This window comes from Phocoena sinus, chromosome 3, assembly GCF_008692025.1.
Source record: "Phocoena sinus isolate mPhoSin1 chromosome 3, mPhoSin1.pri, whole genome shotgun sequence".
In the NCBI taxonomy this organism is placed as follows: Eukaryota; Metazoa; Chordata; class Mammalia; order Artiodactyla; family Phocoenidae; genus Phocoena; species Phocoena sinus.
The window spans coordinates 70,075,257-70,099,001 of record NC_045765.1 but is presented as its reverse complement, the minus strand read 5'-3'; positions in this window follow the sequence as shown (position 1 = coordinate 70,099,001).

The window sequence follows — 23,745 nt, the reverse complement described above, 5'->3', positions numbered from 1 at the left end:
TGAATCAAGCTCAACTAATCAATCACCCACTAACAACACAGGAGAATATCTTCATTATCTCAGAGTAGGGAAAGATGTGAGATATGTTCATTTTCTGCTGCTCCTGGATGAATTCTGAGAAGTGTGAAGAATAAGTGTGGAGTGAATCACAACCTGCTCCTTTCTGAGTTTTTCTGCATCTGTTGTGAAGCTCTGATGAGGGTGGTCCCTCTTAGATGGGCTGTTCTTCTAGGTGTGACTCCTGTCCCCACCTTTCTGCCACAAAAGAGCTGCTTTTTTCCAGAGATGCTGAGACTTAAGCCTCGGGTGTGAACCCTCCGAGCCCACAAGTTGGAAAGGGCGGAAGTCAATATCTATTTTATATATACTAGTGTGTTTATGTTAATCCCAAACTCCTAATTTATCCCTCCCCAGACTTTTCCCCATTGGTAACCATAAGTTTGGTATTTAAGGCTGTGAGTCAGTTTCTGCTTTGTAAATAAGTTCATTTATATAATTTTTTCAGATTCCACATATAAGTGATATCATATGATATTTGTCTTTGTCTGACTTACTTAGTATGATAATCTCTAGGTCTATTCATGTTGCTGCAAATGGCAATATTTCATTTTTTATGGCTGAGTAATATTCCATTGTATCTATGTACCACAACTTTATCCTTTCCTCTGTCAAAGGACATTTAGGTTGCTTCCATGTGTTGGCTATTTTAAATAGTGGTGCAGGGCCTCCCTGGTGGCACAGTGGTTGAGAATCCGCCTGCCAGTGCAGGGAACACAAGTTCGTGCCCTGGTCTGGGAAAGTCCCACATGCCATGGAGCAACTAAGCCCGTGCACCACAACTACTGAGCCTGCGCTCTGGAGCCTGTGCTCCACAACAAGAGAAGCCAATGCAATGAAGAGTAGCCCCCGCTCGCTGCAAGTGGAGAAAGCCCGCCTGCAGCAACAAAGACCCAACACAGCCAAAAATAAATAAATAGTGTTGCAGTGAATATTGGTGTGCATGTATCCTTTTGAACCATGGTTTTCTCTGGATATATGCTCAGGAGTGGGATTGCTGGATCATATGGTAGTTCTATATTTCCTTTTCAAGGGAACCTCCATACTGTTCTCCATAATGGTTGTACCAATTTACATTGCCACCAACAGTGTAGGAGAATTCCCTTTTCTCCACACCCTGTCCAGCATATATTGTTAGTGGACTTTTTGATAATGGCCATCCTGACCAGTGTGTGGTGATGCCTCATTGTAGTTTTGATTTGGATTTCTCTAATAATTACAAATGTTGAGCATCTTTTCATGTGCTTTTTGACCATCTGTATGTCTTCTTTGGAGAAATGTTTATTTAGGTCTTCTGCCCATTTTTTAAAATTGGGTTGTTTGTTTTTTTCATATAGAGCTACATGAGCTGTTTTTATATTTTGGAGATTAATCCCTTGTGAGTCACTTCATTTGTATTTTCTCCCCTTCTGTGGGTTGTCTTTTTGTTTATGGTTTCCTTTACTGTGCAAAAGCTTTTAAGTTTCATTAGGTCCCATTTGTTTATTTTTGTTTTTATTTTCATTTCTCTAGGAGGTGGATCAAAAAAGGTCTTGCTGCGATTTATGTCAAAGAGTGTTCTGCCTGTGTTTTCCTCTAAGAGTTTTATAATATCTGGTCTTACGTTTAGGTCTTTAATCCATTTTAAGTTTATTTTTGTGTATGGTGTTAGAGAATGTTCCAATTGCATTCTTTTACATGTAGCTGTCCAGTTTTCTCAGCACTGCTTACTGAAAAGACTGTCTTTTCTCCATTGTATATTCTTGCCTCCTTTCTCATAGATTGACTGTAGGTGAGTGGGTTTATTTCTGGGCTTTCTTTCCTGTTCCATTGATCTGTATATCTGTACCAATACCATACTGTTTTGATGACTGTAGCCTTGTTGTATAATCCAAAGTCAGGGAGCCTGATTCCTCCAGCTCCGTTTTTCTTTCTCAGTGTTGCTTTGGCTATTCGGTGTTTTTTTATGTCTCCATACAGATTAAAAATTTTTTTGTTCTAGTTTTGTGAAAAATGCCATTAGTCATTTCATAGGGATTACATTGAATCTGTAGGTTACCTTCAGTAGTATAGTAATTTTGACAATATTGATTCTTCCAATCCAAGATCATGGTATATCTTTCCATCTGTTTGTGTCATCTTCAGTTTCTTTCATCACGGTCTTATAGTTTTCAGAGTACAGGTCTTTTGCTTCCTTAGATAGGTTTATTCCTAGGTATTTATTTTTGATGCAATGTTAAATAGGAACGTTTCCTTATTTTCTCTTTCTGATCTTTCATTGTTAGTGTATAGGAATGCAAAGATTTCTGTATATTTTGTATACTGCAACTTTACCAAATTCATTGTTGAGCTCTAGTAGTTTTCTGGGTAGCATCTTTAGGATTTTCTATGTATAGTATCATGTCATTTGTAAAGTGACAGTATTACTTCTTCTTTTCCAAATTGGATTCCTTTTATTTCTTTTTCTTCTCTGATTGCCATGACTAGGACTTCCAAAACTGTGTCGAATAAGAGTGGTGAGAGTGGACATCTTTGTCTTGTTCCTGATCTCAGAAGAAATGCTTTTCACCATTGAGTATGATGTTTGCTGTGGGTTTGTCATATATGCCCTCTATTATGTTGAGGTAGGTTCCCTCTATGCCCATTTTCTGAAGAGTTTTTATCATAAATTGGTGTCGAATTTTGTCAAAAACTTTATCTGCATCTATTGAGATGATCATGTGGTTTTTATTCTTCAGTTTGTTAATGTGGTGTATCACAGTGGTTGATTTGTGGCTATTGACAAATCCTTGCATCCCTGGAATAAATCACACTTGATCATGGTGTATGATACTTTTGATGTGTTGTTGGATTTGGTTTGCTAGTATTTTGTTGAAGAGTTTTGCATCTATGTTCATCAGTGATATTGGCCTGTAATTTTCTTTGTTTGTGGTGTCTTTGGTTTTCGTATCTGGGTGATGGTGATTTCATAGAAAGAGTTTGGGAGTGTTCTTTCCTCTGCAATTTTTTGGATAAGTTTGAGAAGAATAGGTATTAACTCTTCTCTAAATATTTGATAGAATTCACCTATGAAGCCGTCTGGTCCTCGACTTCGGTTTGTTAGAAATTTTAAAATCACAGTTTCAATTTCAGTATGAGTGATTGGTCTGCTCATATTTTCTATTTCTTCCTGGTTCAGTCTTGGAAGATTGTACCTTTCTAAGAATTTGTCCATTTCTTCTAGGTTGTCCATTTTATTGGCATAGAGTTGTTTGTAGCAGTCTCTTAGGATGCTTTGTATTTCTGCGGTGTCTGTTGTAACTTCTTTTTCATTTCTAATGTTATTGATTTGAGTCCTCTCCTTCTATTTTTTTTTGTTGAGTCTGGCTGAAGGTTTATCAATTTGGTTTATTTTCTCAAAGAACCAGCTTTTAGTTTTATTTATCTTTGCTATTGTTTTCTTTATTTCTATTTCATTTATTTCTGCTCTGATCTTTATGATTTCTTTCCTTCTACTAACTTTGGATTTTGTTTGTTCTTCTTTCTCTAGTTCCTTTAGGTGTAAGGTTAGATTGTTTATGTGAGATTTTTCTTGTTTCTTGAGGTAGGATTGTATTGCTATAAGCTTCCCTCTTAGAACTGCTTTTGCTGCATCCCATACGTTTTGGATTGTCATGTTTTCATTGTCATTTGTCTCTAGGTATTTTTTGATTTCCTCTTTGATTTCTTCAGTGATCTCTTGGTTATTTAGTAACGTATTGTTTAGCCTCCATGTGTTTGTTTTTTTTACGTTTTTTTCCCTTTAATTTATTTCTAGTCTCATAGTGTTATGGTCAGAAAATATGCTTTATATGATTTCAATTTTTTAAAATTTACCGAGGCTTGATTTGTGACCCATGATGTGATCTATCCTGGAGAATATTCCATGTGCACTTGAGAAGAAATTGTAATCTGCTGTTTTCCAATGGAATGTCCTATAAATATCAATTAAATCTATCTGGTCTATTGTGTCATTTAAAGCTTGTGTTTCCATATTAATTTTCTGTCTGGATGATCTGTCCATTGATGTAAGTGAGGTGTTAAAGTCCCCCACTATTTTTCTGTTACTGTTGATTTCCTCTTTATGGCTGTTAGCATTTGCCTTATGTATTGAGGTGCTCCTGTTGGGTGCATGTATATTTATAATTGTTATATCTTCTTAGACTGATCCCTTGATCATTATGTAGTGTCCTTCCCTGTCTCTTGTAACATTCTTTATTTTAAAGTCTATTTTATCTGATATGAGTATTGGTACTCCAGCTTTCTTTTGATTTCCATTTTCATGGAATATCGTTTTCCATCCCTTCACTTTCAGTCTGTATGTGTCCCTAGGTCTGAAGTGGTCTCTTGTAGACAGCATATATATGGGTCTTGTTTTTGTATCCATTCAGTGAGCCTGTGTCTTTTGTTTAGAGCATTTAATCCATTAACATTTTAGGTAATTATCAATGTCTATGTTCGTGTTACCATTTTCTTACTTGTTTTGGGTTTGTTTTTTGTAGGTCCTTCTCTTCTCTTGTGTTTCCCACTTAGAGACGTTCCTTTAGCATTTGTTGTAGAGCTGATTTGGTGGTGCTGAATTCTCTTAGCTTTTGCTTACCTGTAAAGGTTTCGATTTCTCGGTCGAATCTGATGAGATCCTTGCTGGGTAGAGTAATCTTGGTTGTAGGTTCTTCCCTTTCATCACTTTAAATATATCATGCCACTCCCTTCTGGCTGGTAGAGTTTCTGCTGAGAAATCAGCTGTTAACCTCATGGGAGTTTCCTTGTTTGTTACTTTTTCCTTGTTGCTTTTAATAATTTTTATTTGTCTTTAATTTTTGTCATTTTGATTAGTGTGTCTTGGTGTGTTTCTCCTTGTGTTTATCCTGCCTGTGACTCTCTGTGCTTCCTGGACTTGGGTGGCTATTTCATTTGCCATGTTAGGGAAGTTTTCTTTTATAACCTCTTGAAATATTTTCTTGGGTCCTTTCTCTCTCTCTTCTCCTTCTGGGACCCCTATAATTCAAATGTTGGTGCATTTAATGTCCCAGAGGTCTCTTAGGCTGTCTTCATTTCTTTTCATTCTTTTTTCTGTATTCTGTTCTGTGGCAGTGGGTTCCACCATTCTGTCTTCCAGGTCACTTATCCATTCTTCTGCCTCAGTTATTCTGGTATTGATTCCTTCTAGTGTATTTTTCATTTCAGTTTTTGTTCATCCCTGTTTGTGTGTTCTTTAATTCTTCTAGGTGTTTGTTCTTTAATTCTTCTAGGTCTTTGTTAAACATTTCTTGCATCTTCTGAATCTTTGCCTCCCTTCTTTTCCCAAGGTCCTGGATCATCTTCACTGTCATTATTCTGAATTCTTTTTCTGGAAGGTTGCCCATCTCCACTTCATTTAGTTGTTTTTCTGTGGTTTTATCTTTTTCCTTCATCTGGTATATAGTCCTCTGCCTTTTCATTTTGCCTGTCTTTCTGTGAATGTGGTTTTTCTTCCACAGGCTGCAGGATTGTAGTTCTTCTTGCTTCTACTGTCTGCCCTATGGTGGATGAGGCTATCTAAGAGGCTTGTGCAAGTGTCCTGATGGGAGGGACTTGTGGTGGGCAAAGCTCAATAAAACTTTAATCTGCTTGTCTGCTGATGGGTGGGGCTTAGTTCCTTTCCTGTTGGTTGTTTGCCCTGAGCTGACGCAGCACTGGATGCTACAGGCTCTCTGATGGGGCTAATGGCAGACTCCAGGAGGGCTCACACCAAGGAGTACTTCCCAGAACTTCTGCTGCCAGTGTCTGTCTCCTCAGTGAGCCATAGCCACACCCCACCTCTGCAGGAGACCCTCCAACACTAGCAGGTAGGTCTGGTTCAGTCTCCTATCGGGGTCACTGCTCCTTCCCCCTGGGTCCTGATGCACACACTACTTTGTGTGTGTACTCCAAGAATGGAGTCTCTCTTTCCACCCATCCTGTCGAAGTCCTGCAATCAAATCCCACTAGCCTTCAAAGTGTGATTCTCTGGGAATTCCTCCTCCCATTGCTAGACCTCCAGGTTGGGAAGCCTGATGTGGGGCTCCGCATCTTCACTCCAGTGAGTGGACTTCTGTGGTATAATTGTTCTCCAGTTTGTGAGTCACCAGCCCAGTGGTTATGGGATTTGATTTTATTGTGATTGTGCCCTGCTACCGTCTCATTGCAGCTTCTTTGTCTTTGGATGTGGGGTATCTTTCTTGGTGAGTTCCAGTGTCTTCCTGTTGATGATTGTTCAGCAGTTAGCTGTGATTTCAGTGTTCTCACAAGAGGGAGTGAGCGCACATCCTTCTACTCCGCCATCTTTTTTTTTTTTTTTTTTTTTTTTTTTTTTTGCAGTTCGCGGGCCTCTCACTGTTGTGGCCTCTCCCGTTGCGGAGCACAGGCTCCGGACGCACAGGCTCAGCGGCCATGGCTCACGGGCCCAGCCGCTCCGCGGCATGTGGGATCTTCCCGGACCGGGGCACGAACCCGTGTTCCCTGCATCGGCAGGAAAAATATAGTACAATCCTTTTTTTTTTTTTTTTTTTTTTTTTTTGCTGTTGTGGAGCACAGGCTCTGGACGTGCAGGCTCAGCAGCCATGGCTCACGGGCCCAGCCGCTCCGCGGCATGTGGGATCTTCCCGGACTGGGGCAAGAACCCGCGTCCCCTGCATCGGCAGGCAGACTCTCAACCACTGCGCCACCGGGGAAGCCCTACTCCGCCATCTTGAACCAGTCCCCAGCATTTTGTATTATTAGTTTTATGGATTTTAGCCATACTGATATGTATGTAATGGTATCACTGTGTTGTTTTAATTTGTAATTATCTAATGACATTAGATGTTGAGCATCATTTTTTAAATAATTATTTGTCATCTCTATATCTTTTTTTTGGTGAGATATCTGTATAGATCTTTTACTCATTTTAAGATTGGGTCAGTTGTTTTCTCTTTGTTGAGTGTTAAGAGCCCTTCATATATTTTGTATACCAGCCCTTTATCAGAAATATGGTTTACAAAAATTTTCTCCTAGTCTGTGCCTCGTCTATTGATTCTCTTGATGTCTTTCCCAGAAGTTTTAAATTTTGACAAAGTCCAACAAACCCAAGCTCACCTAGATTTTCTCCTATATTATCCTATAGAACCTTTACAGTTTTACATTAGGTCTATGACTTATTTTGAGTAAAATTTTGTGAAAGATGTAAGGACTGTTTCAAGATTCACTTTAATTGGTATATGGATGTCTAATTGTTCTGGTATCATTTGTTGAAAGGGTTATCCTTCTAATGAATTGCATTTGCTCTTTTTTCAAAAATCAGTTGACTATACTGGTATGTATCTATTCCTTGGATATGTTGTTCTATTGATCAATTTATTATTTCACCAATATGCTGTCTTTATAGATTTATAGTAAGTCTTTTTTAATTTAATTTTTTTTGAAGTATAGTTGACTTATAATGTGCAAATTTCTGCTGTACAGCAAAGAGACTCAGTTATACACATTTATATACATTCTTTTCCATTATGGTTTATCCAAGGAGATTAGATATACTTCCCTGTGCTATAGAGTAGGACCTTGTTGTTTATCCATTCTAAATGTAATAGTTTGCATCTACTAACCCCCAACTCGCAGTCCATCCCTCTCCCTACCACCTCCCCCAGCAACCACAAATCTGTTCTTTGTGTCTGTGAGTCTGTTTCTGTTTTGTAGATAGGTTCATTTGTGCCATATTTTAGAGCCCACATTTAAGCAATATCATATGGTATTTGTCTTTCTCTTTCTGACTTACTTCACTTAATATGATAATCTCTAGATCCATCCATGTTGGTGCAAATGGCATTATTTCATTCTTTTTCATGGCTGAGTAACATTCCATTGTATATATGTACCACATCTTTATCCATTCATCTGTCGATGGACATTTAGGTTGTTTTCATATCTTGGCTATTGTGAATTGTGCTGCTATGACATAGGGGTGCATGTATCTTTTTGAATTATAGTTTTTCCAGGTGTATGCCCAGGAGTGGGATGGCTGGATCATATGGTAACTCTGTTTTTGGTTTTCCATAGTGGCTGCACCAACTTACATTCCCATGAACAGTGTAGGAAGGTCCCCTTTTCTCCATACCCTCTCTAGCGTTTGTTATTTGTAGACTTTTAAATGATGGTCATTCTGACTGGTGTGAGGTGCTACCTCAATATAGTTTTGATTTGCATTTCTCTAATAATTAGTGATGTTGAGCTCTTTTCATGTGCCTACTGGCCATTTGTATGTCTTCTCTAGAGAAATGTCTAGAAAGGTCTCCTGTCCATTTTTTGATTGGGTTGTTTGTTTTTTTGTTGTTGAGTTGTATGAGCTGTTTGTGTATTTTGGAGATTAAGCCCCTATTGGTTTCATCATTTGCAAATATTTTTTCCCTTCTGTAAGTTGTCTTTTTATTTTGTTTATGGTTTCTTTTGCTGTGCAAAAGCTTGTAAGTTTGATTAAGTACAATTTGTTTGTTTTTGTTTTTATTTTTATAGCCTTGGGAGACCTAAGAAAACATTGGCACGATTTATGTCAGAGAATGTTTTGCCTATGCTCTCTTCTTGGAGTTTTATGGTGTTATGTCTTATGTTTAAGTCTTTAAGCTATTTTGAGTTTACTTTTGTACATGGTGTGTGTTCTAACATCATTGATTTATATACAGCTGTCCAACTTTCCCAGCACCACTTGCGTAAGAGACTATCTTTTCCCCATTTTATTTTCTTGCCTACTTTGTCAAAGATTAATTGACCATAGATGTGTGGGTTTATTTCTGAGCTCTGTGTTGTGTTCCATTGATCCATATGTTGGTTTTTGTACCAGTACCACATAGTTTTAATTATTGTAGCTTTATAGTATTGTCTGAAGATGGGAGAGTTATGCCTCCTGCTTTTTTTCCCCCTCAGGATTGCTCTGGCAATTCTGGGTCTTTTATGGTTCCATATAAATTTTTAGATTATGTGTTGTAATTCTGTGAAAAATATCATGGGTAATTTAATAAGGATCACATTAAATCTGTAGAGTGCTTTGGGTATTATTGCCATTTTAACAGTATTAATTCTTCCAATCCAAGAGCATGGGATATCTTTCCATTTCTTTGAATCCTCTTTAATTTCCTTTATTAATGTTTTATAGTTCTCGGAATATTAGTCTTTCACCTCCTTGGTCAGGTTTATTCATAGGTATTTTAGAAATGTATTTTTTTTTTAATTCCCTTTCTGATATTTCATTGTTAGTGTAAAGAAATGCAAGCAATTTCTGAATGTTAATCTTGTATTCCACTTTGATGAATTCATTTATTAGATCTAGTAGTTTTTGTGTGGAGTCCTTAGGGTGTTCTATATATGGTATAATGTTATCTACATATCATGAGAATTTTACCCCTTCCCTTCCAATTTGGATACCTTTTATTTCTTTTTCTTGTCTGATTGCTGTGGCTAGGACTTCCAATACTGTGTTGAATAGAAGTGGTGAAAGTGGGCATCCTTGTCTTGTTCCAGGTTTTATCAGGAAGGGTTTCAGCTTTTCACCGTTGAATGTTACATAGGCTGTGGTTTGTCAAAAATGGCTTTTGTTATGTTGAGATATGTTCCCTCGATACCCACTTTGGTATGAGTTTTTATCATGAATGGATGTTGAATTTTGTCCAATACTTTTTTCTGCATTTATTGAGATCACGAGGTTTTTGACTTTTGTTTATGTGGTATATTACATTGATTGATTTGTGTATGTTGCACCATCCTTGTGAACTTAGGATGAATCCCACTTGTTTGCAGTGTATAATATTTTTTTATGTGCTGTTGGATTCGGTTTGCTAATATTTTGTTGAGGATTTTTGCATATATATTCATCAATGGTGTTGGCCTATAATTTTCTTTTCTGGTGATATCTTTGTCTGGTTTTGGTATCAGTGTGATGGTGGCTTCATAGAATGTCTTTGGGAGTGTTCCCTCCTCTTCAACCTTTTGGAAGAGTTTGGGGAACATTGGTGTACGTTGTTCTTTGTATGGTTGGTAGAATTCACCTGTGAAGCAATCTCCTTCTGGACTTTTGTTTTTAGGGAGTATTTTAAAAAAAAAACAAAAACAGATTCTATTTCACTTCTAGTGATCAGTCTGTTCAAATTGCCTATTTCTTCTTGATTCAGTTTTGGTGGGCTGTATGTTTCTAGAAAGTTGTCCATTTCTTCTAGGTTGTCAAATTTGTTGGCATGAATTGTCCATCATATTCTCTTATGTTTTTTTTTTTTTTTTTGCATTTCTGGGGTATCAGTTGAGATTTCTCCATTTTCATTTCTTACTGTGTTTATCTGGGTTCTCTCTGTTTTCTTCTTGGGGAGCCTGGCCAGAGGTTTGTCAATTTTGTTTACCCTTTCAAAGAACCAGCTCTTGGTTTTATTGATTTTTTTCTATTTTTTAAAAATCTCTATTTTACTTATTTCCTCCCTGAACTTTATTATTTTCTTCTTTCTGCTGACTTCAGGTTTTGTTTTCTAATTCTTTTAGGTGGTATGTTAGGTCGTTTGAGATTTTAATTGTTTTTTTTTTTTTTTTGAGAAGGGTGTGTATCACTATGAGCTTCCCTCTAAGAACTGCCTTTGCTGCATCCCGTAGATTTTGTATGTTTGTGTTTTCATTTTCATTTGTCTTAAGGTATTTTTTAATTTTCTTTTTGATTTCCTCATTGACCCATTGGTTTTTTAGTAGTATGATGTTTATTCTCCATGTAGTGTTTTTTTCTCATTTCTTTTCCTGTGGTTGATTTCTAGTTTCATGCTGTTGTGGTCAGAGAAGATGCTTGAAATAATTTCTCTACTCTTAAATTTGTTGAGGTTAGTTTTGTGACCTAGTATATGGTCAGTCCTAGAGAATGTTCCATGTGCACTTGAAAAGACACTTGAAAAGAATGTGTATTCTGGTTTTTTTGGATGTAATGTCCTGAAAATATCAATTAAGTCTAACTGTTCTATCGTATCATTTAAGATCTCTGTTGCCTTATTGATTTTCTGTCAAGAGGATTGGTCTATTGATGTGAGTGGGGTGTTAAAGTCTCCTACTAATACTGTATTCCAATCAGTTTCTCCCTTTATGTCTTTTATTATTTGTTTTATATATTTGGGTGCTCATATATTAGGTGCATATATGTTGATGAGTGTAAAATCCTCTTCTTGTATTGATCCTTTTACCATTATATACTGTCCTTCTTTATCTTTCTTTATTGCCTTTGTTTTAAAGTCTATTTTGTCTGATATGAGTATTGAAACTCCTGCTTTCTTGTCATTTCTGTTTGCATGAAATGTCTTTTTCCATCCCCTCACTTTGAATCTATGTGTCCTTTGCCCTAAGGTGGATCTCTTGTAGGCAGCATATTGTAGGCTCTTATATTTTTATCCAGTCTGCCGCTGTATATCTTTTGATTGGAGCACTCAGTCCATTGATATTTAAGGTAATTATTGATACATATGTATTTATTGCCATTTGAAACCTTGTTTTCCATTCTGTGTTTCTTCTGTTCCTTTCTTTTTTTGTTTTTTCTTTTTGTGGTTTGATGATTTCTTTTTATTTTATGCTTGTGTTCTCTTCTTTTTGATTTTTGTGAATCTATTGTATGTTTTTGATTTGTGGTTGCCCTGTTTTTCAAGTATGTTAACCCCTTCTTATATCTGCTTGCTGTAGACAGTCATACAGGCTCAAACACATTCTAAAAAAAAAAAACAAAAACGGAATCTACAATTTCTTACTCTTCCCCCCCCCCACTCCACATTTTATGATTTTGATGTCCTTTTTTTTTCTATACCATGCAGCTTGCAGGATCTTAGTTTCCTGACCAGGGATTGAATCCATGCCCCCTGCAGTGGAAGCATGGAGTCTTAACCACTGTGCCAGGGAAGTCCCTTGATGTCCTTTCTTACATCTTCATGTTTATCTTTTTGCTGTTCCTTGTTTTTATCATCACTTTCACAAATATAGTTTTTTTTTAATCTGTATACTGGCTAATTTAAATGATTTACTTTCCAGTTATGATTTCCTCCTTCATATATCTTCTTGCTTCTTTTCTATTTAGAGAAGACTTTTCAATATTTCTTTTAGGATAGATTTAGTATTGCTATATTCTTTTAGTTTTTGCTCATCTGAGAAATTCTTTATTTCTCCTTCTATTCTAAATGATAATCTTGCTGGGTAGAGTACTCCAGATTACTGATTTTTCCCTTTCAAGACTTTGAATATATTTTGCCACCCCCTTCTGGCCTGCAGTGTTTCTGTATAGAAATCAGCTGATAGCCTTATGGGTCTTCCCTTGTAATTAAATCTTTGTTTTTCTTTTGCTGCCTTTAGAATCCTCTCTTTATCTTTAACTTTTGCCATTTTTATTATAATATATCTTGGTGTAGTCTGTCTGGGTTCATCTTGTTTTGGACCCTCTGTGCTCCCTGTATCTGGATGTCTGTTTCCTTCTTTAAGTTGGAAAGTTTTCAGCCATAATTTCTTCAAATACATTTTCAATTCCCTTTTCTCTTTCTTCTTCTGGAATCTCTATTATGCATAGATTGTCATGCTTTATACTATCCCATAGGTCTCTTATATTGCTTTCATTTTTTTTAATTTGGTTTTCTGTCTGCTATTTTGATTGGGTGATTTCCATTATTCTATCTTCGAGACCACTTATTCTTTCTTCTGCATCATTCATTCTGCTATTCATTGCTTTTAGCTCAGCTTTCATCTTGGCAAATTAATTTTCTAATTTTTCTTGGCTCCTCATAATTTCTAGTTCCTTTTTATAGTAATCTGTATTTCTGTTGATAGCCTTCCTTAATTCCTTGAGTATTTGCATTACCTTCTTTTTGAACTCGGTGTCTATTAGACTGAAGAGGTCTGTTTCATTGTTTATTCCTTCAGGGGAATTCTCTTGGTCTTTTAAATGGGAGTGGTTCCTCTGCTTTTTCATTTTGCTTGTATTTCTCTTGCTCTGTGAGTTTCAGAGAAACAATTATCTACTGTAGCTTTGGAGGGTTATTTATATGCAGGAATGTCCCTGCATAGTTTGTGTTGGTTTAATAATTTTTTGGCATGAGCGCTGTTTTTGGTTTGGATGCTTGCCGTCTCTTTCCTTAGCATGTGCTGGCTGTTATCCCCTTGGTAGGGGGTTGCCTGCACACACTCCCAGGAAGGTGGGGGCAGCAGTTTTCGGCCACTGGTGGGACCCTCAGTGGGGCAGTGGTCTGTGCCCAACTCTGGAGTCTGAGATGGCAGTGGCGGCTTGAGCCCGGCCCCAGAGCTCACGTAGGTTGTGCCCTGATACCTGAGAGTGCACGCATGGACAAAGAAGGTCCTATGGCTGTCCTGCCCCTCTACTTGTGAGCCTCCCAACAAAGGTGCCCTTCCTCTCTAGTGGGCCAAGGCCTCCTCCTATACTCCTTAGGTTGTGGTGCAGCACACCCTAGCCTCCTCAGGCTGTCTCCATGTAGCCAATCCAGTCCTCTCCCCAGTTCTGATCTCTGAAGCCCAAACCTCAGCACCCAGCCCCAGCCTGCTCCTGTGGAGGAGTGTCTCAGGCTGGAGAGTGCCAGGCAGTGGCACCTACCTTCTGTGCAGGTCTCTCTCCACTTTTCCCTCCACAAACTGGCTGCTGTACTCTCCTCTGAGGCTCTGAAGCTCCCCCTCTGTCCCGGCTGATCTTCCTGCCAGTGAGGGGACTTCCCTGTGTGTGGAAATCTTTCCTCTTTCACAGCTCCAACCCAGGGGTGCAGGTCCCATCCCAATTCCTTTCTCTCTTGTTTTTTTCTTTGGTCCTTCCCAGTTATGTGGAGATTTTCTAGCCTCTTTGGAAGTCTGCAGTCTTCTGCCAGCGTTCAGTAGATGTCCTGTGAGAATTATTCCACATGTAGATGTATTTGTGGGAGAAGGTGAGCGTCATGTGTTACTCCTCCACCATCTTGATCTGATCCCCAGCTTTATAGTAAGTCTTGAGTTGGGTAGCATCAGTCCACTGAATTTTGTTCTTTCGCTTTAATATTATGTTGGGTATACTGGGCCTTTTTTCATTTCCATATAAACTTTAAAATCAATTTGTTGACATCCACAAAACAACTTGCTGGGATTTTGATTAGGATTACATTGAATCTATAGATTAATTTGGAGAGGATTGACATTTTAACAATATTGAGTCTTTCTATATGTGAACATGGAATATCTCTTCATTTAATTATTTCTTCTTTGATATCTTTCGTCAGAGTTTTATGCTTTTCTTTACATAGATCCTGTATATATTTTGTTAGATTTATACCTGTTTCATTTTTTGGTGCTAATATAAGTGGTATTGTTCTTAATTTCAAATTCTAGTTGTTCATTCTTGATACATAGGAAAGCCATATATATATATATATATATATATATATATACATAATACACATACACACACACATACATACATACATACACACGCATATAATGTACTTTGGTGGGTTAGCCTTGTATCCTGCAATTTTGCTGTAATTATTTATTAGTTTCACTTGGTGCTTTTGTGCTGTTGATTCTTTGGGATTTCCTCACAGTCAGTCATGTCATCTGTGAATAAAAGACAGTTTTATTTCTTCCTTCCCAATCTGTATATCTTTTATTCCTTTTTCTTGTCTTGTTGCAATAGCTGTGACTTACAGTACAATAAATAGGAGTGGTGAGAATGGGCATCTTTGCTTTGTTCCCAAACTTAGGGGAAAAGTATATAGTTTGTCACATCATTAAGTATGATGTTAGCTGTGGGTTTTGTTTTTTTGTTTCTTTTTGGTAGATGTTCTTTATCAAGTTGAGGAATTTCCCCTCTATCACTAGTTTACTGAGAGTTTTTATCATAAGTATTGGATTTTGTCAAATGCTTTTTCTGCATCTATTTACATCATCATATTATTCTTTAGCTGTTGTTGAGATGAATTACATTGATTTTTTTCATGTTGAACAAGCCTTGCATACTGTCCTATATTTTTATGACTTTAAAAATCTTCTATATGTAGATGATTCCCAAACTTATATCTCCAAGCCTAGACTTATCCTTATGTCACTCATCTCCTAACATTTCTTAAACTAAACTCCAGATCTTTGTTAACAAATATGCTCCTCCTATAGTCTTTCTCATCTCAGTAATTATAAACTCTGTTCTTCCACTGCCTCTTCTAGAAAGGACTACAGTTCCTGACTCTTCTACAGTGGAACCCAGACTATAGTTACTGATGTTTCTGTGCTGTGGCATCATATTTCCAGGATGCAACTGGCACTCCGGGGGAGGACAGAGACATAGAAAAGGGAGAGGCAGATGGCATGCCTGGAATCCAAGGCTCTTCTACCCAGTCATAAATAGTCAACAAAAGAGGAATTGTGTGGAGACAGAAGGATTGTAGTATTAGAGTCCCTGAGGAAGTATAAAGTTCAAATATAGAAGTTTCAGTCAGAAAGCCAGGATTCTTCTTTACTGTGTGAATCCATTAAGCTGATTCCAGCAGGAATTTTCTGCACAAGATCTTAAGTGAAGGTAGCCTATGGCAAGAAAATTATAATTAGGGAGACCATGTGTATCCTAGGATGGTCTCAATTTATACCTGTTTTAAGTCAGTTATTTATTTCCAGGGTTGTATTTCATTTTAAAAAGTGTCCCAATTTGGGTGATGCATTATTTGGTTACTTGCCTATAACCCAAGGGACATTAGAAATTTGGATAACTTCTGGAGATGGAAACTGCATATGGAAGATTTGTAGGGAGGATCCAAACCATCTTCCTGCTCACTTCAGGTCCTTGTGATGATAGCTTAGAGAAAGCATTGGGACCAGGTTGTAGTTAAAGTTTCTGGATTTGAAACCTCAGGGTTATTTCAGGGGGTTATAGAGATGCCGCTGCTAGGGAAAGACAAAAAAAATGACCTGTAATAGAATCAACTATGGACATGTACAGAATGGGAATGTTTCTGAATCTGAGAATTCAGCATATTACAGAGAGCTGAATCTGAGGGAGGGCAGCCATGAAGAGCCCCTGGAAGGAAGTCTAGTCTTCAAGTTAAGAATCTGATGAGAAATTAAAGGGAAGGGACAATGAGAAAGAATTGCTGATGCTACTGGACCAACTAGTTAATGAATCTCTACTGACTTTTGTGGCTTCTGGCAAGGTCCTCAAAGTACACACAAATATCAGCTTAGAAGGCATGAGGACCTCAGGAATTTGAGAGAAAGAAATCTGTGGCCTGTGTTCATTAAGTCATTTTTGAAATGGTACCATATACCCCATTTTCAAACTTGAGTTTTCAGTGCTGGTGTGGTTTTAGGAGTATGTATATTGTATACACATACATTATATACATATAATATACACAGAGTATACATATAGTATACATACAATATACAAATAAGCATATACATACAATACCGATTACAAATACAATATATACAAATACGATACAAAATACACAAGCAAATACACAAATACATACAGTATACACACATACACTGATGGAGTATCCTCTTAAAATTGTCTGATAAAATCTCTTCTGAAATATCTTTACCTGTACTAGTAAATGCAATGAGACAGCACCGAGTGGCTATTAGGGGAACAAAATATTAGAATTTATTATTGATTGAGGTCAAGAAAAAGAGCTAAATTGAGAAATTTGTAGAGTAAGAAAAAAGGGTAGTAGCTCAGGAAAGGCATGATCCTTGCTCCTCCCTGAACGCCCATCCATTAAAAAGGGAAGGGGGTAGATAAAGACGGAGAGATAAGGATTGACAACCTGGAGAATGGGACTCAGTGGCTTCCCAACTTCTCATGGGGGTGATGTGCCTCTACCCACCACTCTGGATGATAGGGATATCCTCCCCACCCCCATCCTTCCTATAGGCATCACGGTTAGTGCCTATAGGATCCAGGAATTTGTCTAGGATATAAAACTACCTAACAGTATCCCCAAAGTAGGGGAGAGTCTTGACAAGCAGAGGATGACCTCAGAATTCACTGTGGAGCAGCAGAAGCGCCCTTGTAGAGGGTAAACATTTGATTGATTATCTGAGGCAGGAAGAAGCAGGTGGAGGAAGACAGCGTATAGTCTGCATACAAGAAAAGGTAAAAAGAGATGGTCTGCTAAGCAAAATGAACACAAGTTCTCTGTTCTCACATGTTTAACCAGCAGTGGTGGCTGGAGCTGGCACTGGCTGGTGAGAGCTGATTGTGCAATCTCTTCCCAGCTCCTCATTCAGTGAGATCAATAGTTAGCTTGAAATAAATCATGGTAGAAGTATTTGTACCACAGAAATAGGCAAATGATGTACACCAGAGCTTTTAAAAAACTCTTCCAGAGAACCAGATGTTAGCTATTTATCAGCACACCACTGGGTCCTAGACTCTTTGGAAATAGAAGTCAGAAATTCACATGTCAAATTGTGTCTCATTTTATACTGAACTCTTACAGATCTGTCAACTTGCTTTGTTGACAGGAAGACTGGTTATGACCTTATTCCAGAGTGACTGAAGGAGGTCTGTCTCATTAGACTACTATGGCCCAGTATTTGATTCTGAGTCAGAGTCAAACATTTCTGCCCAGAGTATGTCCTCAGACTCCAGAATAACCCTGTCATGAACTTAGTGCCCTGGGCAATTTGTTGCTTCAGAACTGTGAGATTGTTTATCCAGGGATGAGAAGGTTGGATAAAAAACAATGGTGTTGCCCTTCCTGAACTTCATTGCATACCAGGAAGTCTGTGTTTCTGAATTTCTGAAGTACTTAAAGAAACTCAAAGGCCTAAAAATTCCATGAGTTTGATAAAATGCAATTTGATACTGATCAGATTTTGCTAGGACATCAAACCCAAGTATGTACTGATTCTGCATACAGCTATTAACGATGCTTTTGATAATGTTGTTTAAAAATTGAAAAAAAGTCATTGATACTTGTAAATGGAAGACTCACATGGACAATAAAAGAAGTGTTTAACTGTCTTAGAGTGAGTCTGTAGGACCCAGATTAATTCTATTATTTTCACACAATGAGAAATCGTATGCATTTGATATAAAGAAGAAAATACCATCCTTTATGTACGAGAGGCTAAATCAGTTGTTGAAAATATATGTATCTAGATTGACACTTGCAGGAGACAGATGGCCTGTGGTATCTGGTATGGCAACATCTAGCTGGCTTGCGAAGTGGAGGTCATATTTTGGAAGAAGAAAAAAAAGGTGGCTATTTTATTTATGGACCCCAAATAATTTGACAGTGAATCATTAAGGAGTTATCTGATGTAATTTGCTTTTTATTTTTTTATAATTAATTGAATCTTTATTGCCACTTATAATCTTTATAACTTTTCCTTTCAAATTATAGCTACTCTAAAAATATAAGTTGAGTGAGTCAAGTAATTTCAAGAGGAATTTTTTTATTATTTATTTACTTATTCGCTTACTGGCTGGATTGATTGATTTTTTTCTTTTTAGGATTTCTTTTTTTTTTCAGTTATACATACGTATATATCTTTTTTTTTTCAGATTCTTATCCCTTATAGGTTATTACAAAATATCAAGTGTAGTTCCCTGTGCTACACAGTAGGTCTTTTTTGGTTATCTATTTTATATATAGTAATGTGTATATGTTAATCCCAACCTCCTAATTTATCCCTCCCCACCTGTTTCCCCTTTGGTAACTATAAGTTTGTTTTATATGTCTGTGAGTCTATTTCTGTTGTTCATTTGTATCAGTTTTTTAGATTCCATGTATAAGTGATACCATGATATTTGTCTTTGTCTGACTTACTTCATTTCATATGATATCTCTAGGTCCATCTATGTTGCTGCAAATGGCATTATTTCATTCATTATATCTTTTTTATGGCTGAGTAATATTCCATTGTGTATGTATACATATATATCTATATCTCTTTGTGTGTGTGTATATATATATCTGTCTCACATCTTCTTTATCCATTCATCTGTTGATGGACATTTAGGTTGTTTCCACGTTTTGGCTATAGTAAATAGTGCTGCTATGAACACTGGGGCGCATGTATCTTTTAGAATTATGATTTTCTCTGGATATATGCCCAGGAGTGGGATTGCAGGATCATATGGTAGCCCTATAAACTTAGTCATCAGAACACACAATAATTGTTACTGGAAGCTCCTGGAGCTCTGGGATTTGTCCTTGATTTTACCAACATAGGGGTACTTGGAGTTGCCTGAAAGTAATCAAGGGTCTCCGAGATTTCTTACTCTAAGAAGTCTGCTGGAAAGGGGTGATGTCAGAGTTGGCAACTGTTGGTGATTCCTGCCTGCCATTAAGCCGGGTGCAATTCTTCCAAACTCAGACAGGTATGAGGGAACATGTACAGAAGCAAAGCACTGTTTTAGGTACCTGCATGCATTTTATATATCCAGTCATTTATCTTTCTGATCTTACTTTAAAAAATGTTTTAAGAACACTTAAAAAAATTAAGATACAATACATTTAAAATAGAGATTTAATGAGATAATGAATATTAGTGAGCTGTAGTTCATGTATGTGTTCTTCACGTTCATGAGAAATGGAACACACATTCACTCTAAGCTTTCCGGTAGACAGCACTAAAGGCAAAACTTGAGTGGCTCCATGTCTTTCTTACAATGTCTGTAAAAGTAAAACAAACCAATTGCTCAGAAAAAGCAAAGCTCTTCCTGCCACTAAGAAAGATTTCTTCTCTGGGTCCCCTTAAAGAGGACACTTTGCAAAATACCAAGCAGAATTCTCAGTAGCATCCTTAAAGAAAAGTTGCTGTGAGGTTTCTGTAGGGCTCTCACAGTGTTTCCTGATGTGAGCTGATGGGGCTGTATTAAAGTGTAATTTAGGAAACAGATATACGTGGGCAAGGCCACTATGATGCAAGCAGGCCCAGAGCTCTCTGATAATCTAGCTTAATGTGGGAGCAGATTTTAGATTTTTAGGAGATTGGACAGAGAATGGATTGACTGAATAACCTTTAGATGATTTTCCGTAAATAATAGATCACTCACATGAAATTTTGATCAATATGTAGCACAGTAAATTCAACTTTCCTTGACAGGTGTCTGGATTATAGAGATTTTAAATGCATTATTGTACTTCATTTTATCTTACTAACAGCTTTTGGAGTTTTATTTTGGTATGCTCATTTTAACAGAAGACTGAACTGAGATGCAAAAAAGTTTGATAATTTGCTCAAGGTCACTTAATTAATAAGAACAGCAAATGACTTTGACTTTAGGTCTTTTTACTCCAGTGTCCATTTCTTGACATGTAAACCTTCTGCTCCTGCTTCCCAAGTATTTGGTAATTAAGGAAAATGACCCTGAAAGCAGCATCACTGGGGCCATGAGAGCCTGCTCACTCTTATCTTCTCCAATCCTAGTATTGGGCCAGCTATGTCTCTAAAAGGCACATACGGCAAAGTCTGGGCTTTCCGACTCCCCCCAGAGATATAGTATGTCTTAAATAGTTCTGTTAGATAACCATTATTATAAGACCATATACACCCAGGTATATGAAAATCGCATTATCTCAAAAGTTACTGAGGATGACCTCTGAGAAAATAGAGGGTGGAGGGAAATGGTAAGTAAACAATAACAGTTGGAAATCCTGGGCTCAAGGGAGCTTTTCCAAGGTGATGTTGCTAGGGATGATCATCACACACGCCAAGAAAGGGAAGGTGATGTCTTTTCTTCAGGATGTCTCAGAGCATTTTGAAGGCTCATGTGCTTTGTGAGATACCATGAGTTCATGAGCCATGAGGGGCTTCCTAAATGTATTGGACACAAGCCATTTCTTTACAGAGGATCCTATAGAACTGTTAGTGTGCATGGTTCATTTGGAAAATGTTAGCATACAAAAGTGTTTCCCCTTTGGAGCCACCTGGGGAGCCTTTAAACCTACGGATTCCTGAGCCCCAAACAGATCAATTACATTGCAATCTTGGTGGTGGGAAGAGCATTGGTTTTTTAAAACAAAACAAAACAAAAAAACTCTCTGTGAGGTTCTAATGCATAGCCAGGATTGAGAACAGTCTAGGGGAACTAGGTCTTCAGTAGTTGGAGACCTATTTAGCCCTGGCTCTTAAAGAAATTTTTCCTTTCTAACAAGAGAGACCAGGTAGAAAGTTGTTGTCAGTGTCTTTATCAACATATTCCTCTCCAACTCTACTTAACTTTGTTTCTTTTTAGTAACCATGACCAAGTCTCCAAAGCTTAGTCTATACAACCTGTCTTGCACAGCTCCCGGTCACTGGTCACTCCAAGGTCAACAGAACTCTGTCTTTTGTCCATTACTTTTCTAAACTCACTCTTGATTAGATTAGCAACTAATAACCACCTTGTCCAGGTGTTTATAGTTCTGGGATGTTATAAATCTGAGAATTATATTGCAACATTTTAACTTTCATTGGTACTGTATACAACAATTCCCCGCTTCGCTTATAAACTCCTTTATCTCTTGCCCCAGCTTTGGACATAAGTGCAATAAAATTTTACACAATTTAAAAATATTTGCAGATGTGCATTATATATATCTATCATCAATTCAGGTTCTAGTATTTTATTTCAGGCTCCTTTTTACTACCATATGGTTATCTACTCACGAGATGTTGTTTTCACTGAGACCCTCACTAAGTTGATTGAGTAATAAAATATATTCTTACAAGAAAGTTTTGTTTTCAAATGCTGCTCATGGTTATCTTTCATCAAAGTCTGGAGCATAAAGGCAGGACACAGTGGAAAACATGGATTTTTAATACACCGTGCTATGCCAGAACATATGGATTGGTCTGGAATAACAATTTCAACAGATGACCTAATTTGAATCTGAATACTACAGAAGAAAAGACAAAGGTTATAAAGACATCTGTAAATCCCTTCTCCATATGTTATGATGTGCATTCTGAATTTCAGGCTCTGAAACATTCACTTTAACAGTAGCTTATGAAATTAGCACAAGGCTAAGACACCTAACACAAAAATGCATGTCAACTGCATTGGGGGAGGACTCGGGCATAATGACAGCCTAATTGGGAAATATCAGCAAATGGATCATCTGAGATCTTTTCAGGGAAGTTGAGATTTCCTATAAAATGACTGAAGAGAGGGAGGATAGAGTGAAGAGAGGGAGGATAGAGTGAATCGTTGTGTTTGTTAGATTTCGTTTGTTATGAGAGCCTTGGAAGACTTAAACTGAGTTCTTGGGGTGTGTAATTATGTCAACCACAGAGGTTGAAGTGATTTTGGCTTATAAAGTCTCAAAGAACCCTAGCATCAGAATAGTGGAGAGGAATAAGAAAGCAGAAGGAACATGACAGGAAAGGGGCAATGAGTAACCTGTGCTGAGAATAGAAACCCAGTGTGAGGGAGCTGGTAAGGGTAAATCTGAATCATGATCTGGCTGAGAAACCTTTTACCGTCCGAAGCTTTGAAAAGGAACTTAAACTGTAAAGGCCAATTAAAAGGGGAAGGAGGGGGAAGGATAAATAAGGAGTTTGGGATTAAAATATACACACTACTATATATAAAATAGATAACCAACGAGGACCTACTGTATAGCACAGGGAACTATACTCAATATCTTGTAATAACCTATAATGGAAGAGAATTTTTTAAAAGAATATACATATGTATGTGTGTATGTGTGTGTGTATAACTGAATCACTTTGCTGTACACCTGAAACTACACAACATTGTAAATCAACCATATTTCAATAAATTTTTTTTTAATATTTAAAAAAAAGTTTTAAAAAGTGTGTTGTTGAATAGTCAGTTGAAAGTAAATTGAATTTAACTGAAATAAGCTCAAATTGCACACAGTTCTTCTTGAAAAGAATCAATAAACAGGCAGACGTGCAGAAACGGAGGGTATAAAATGACACACTGAGGCTAAATTAAAGTGATACTGAACATTTTCTCCTGGTCGCACCAGTTGGCTGGTAAATAGGGAGATGAGTTCAGGGAGTGGGAAGTGGTATGGGGAATGGACAGTACAGGACGTGGGCCAGAGGACTGAGGGGGGGGTTTCTGCAATGTTATGTGTGAAAGTGGAGGGGCTGGCCTTTCCACCTATGGGAAATGGGTTGAACAGCATTGAGGGTTTTCTCTTCTTAGGTTCTGCTAGGGGCTGACTTGTCCTCCAAAATTCATACGTGGCAGTCCTAACCTCCAGTGTCTCAGAATGTGACCTTAATTCAGAAATAAGGTCGTTGAAGGTGTAATTCGTTAAGATGAGGTCACAGCGGAGCAGGTTAGGCCCCAACTCTATATGACTGGTGTCCATATAGAAAGTGAAAATTTGGACAGAGAAACACACACACAGGGAGACTGCCATGTGGAGACTGAAGTTGTGTTGCCACAAGCCAAGGAACTACCAGAAGCTGGGAGAAAAGCCTGGAACAGACCTTTCTCTCAAGGCTTCAGAGGGAGCATAGCCCTGCTGCCATTGTGCTCTTGGATTTCTGGCCTCTGAAACAGTGAAACAAGAAATTTTTGTTGTTTAAGCCAGTTGGTGATATTTGTTATGTCACACCTTGGAAATGAATACAGGCTCTGATGGAATTTACTCCTTGAGCCTAATTCTGGCTTTTCTGCCTCTCTGAGGGGGTCCAAAGAACAGGATTTAGGAGCAAAGGCACATTGGTCAGTGAGCTTGCCGTCAGTGTGGGGAGAACATGACTGAT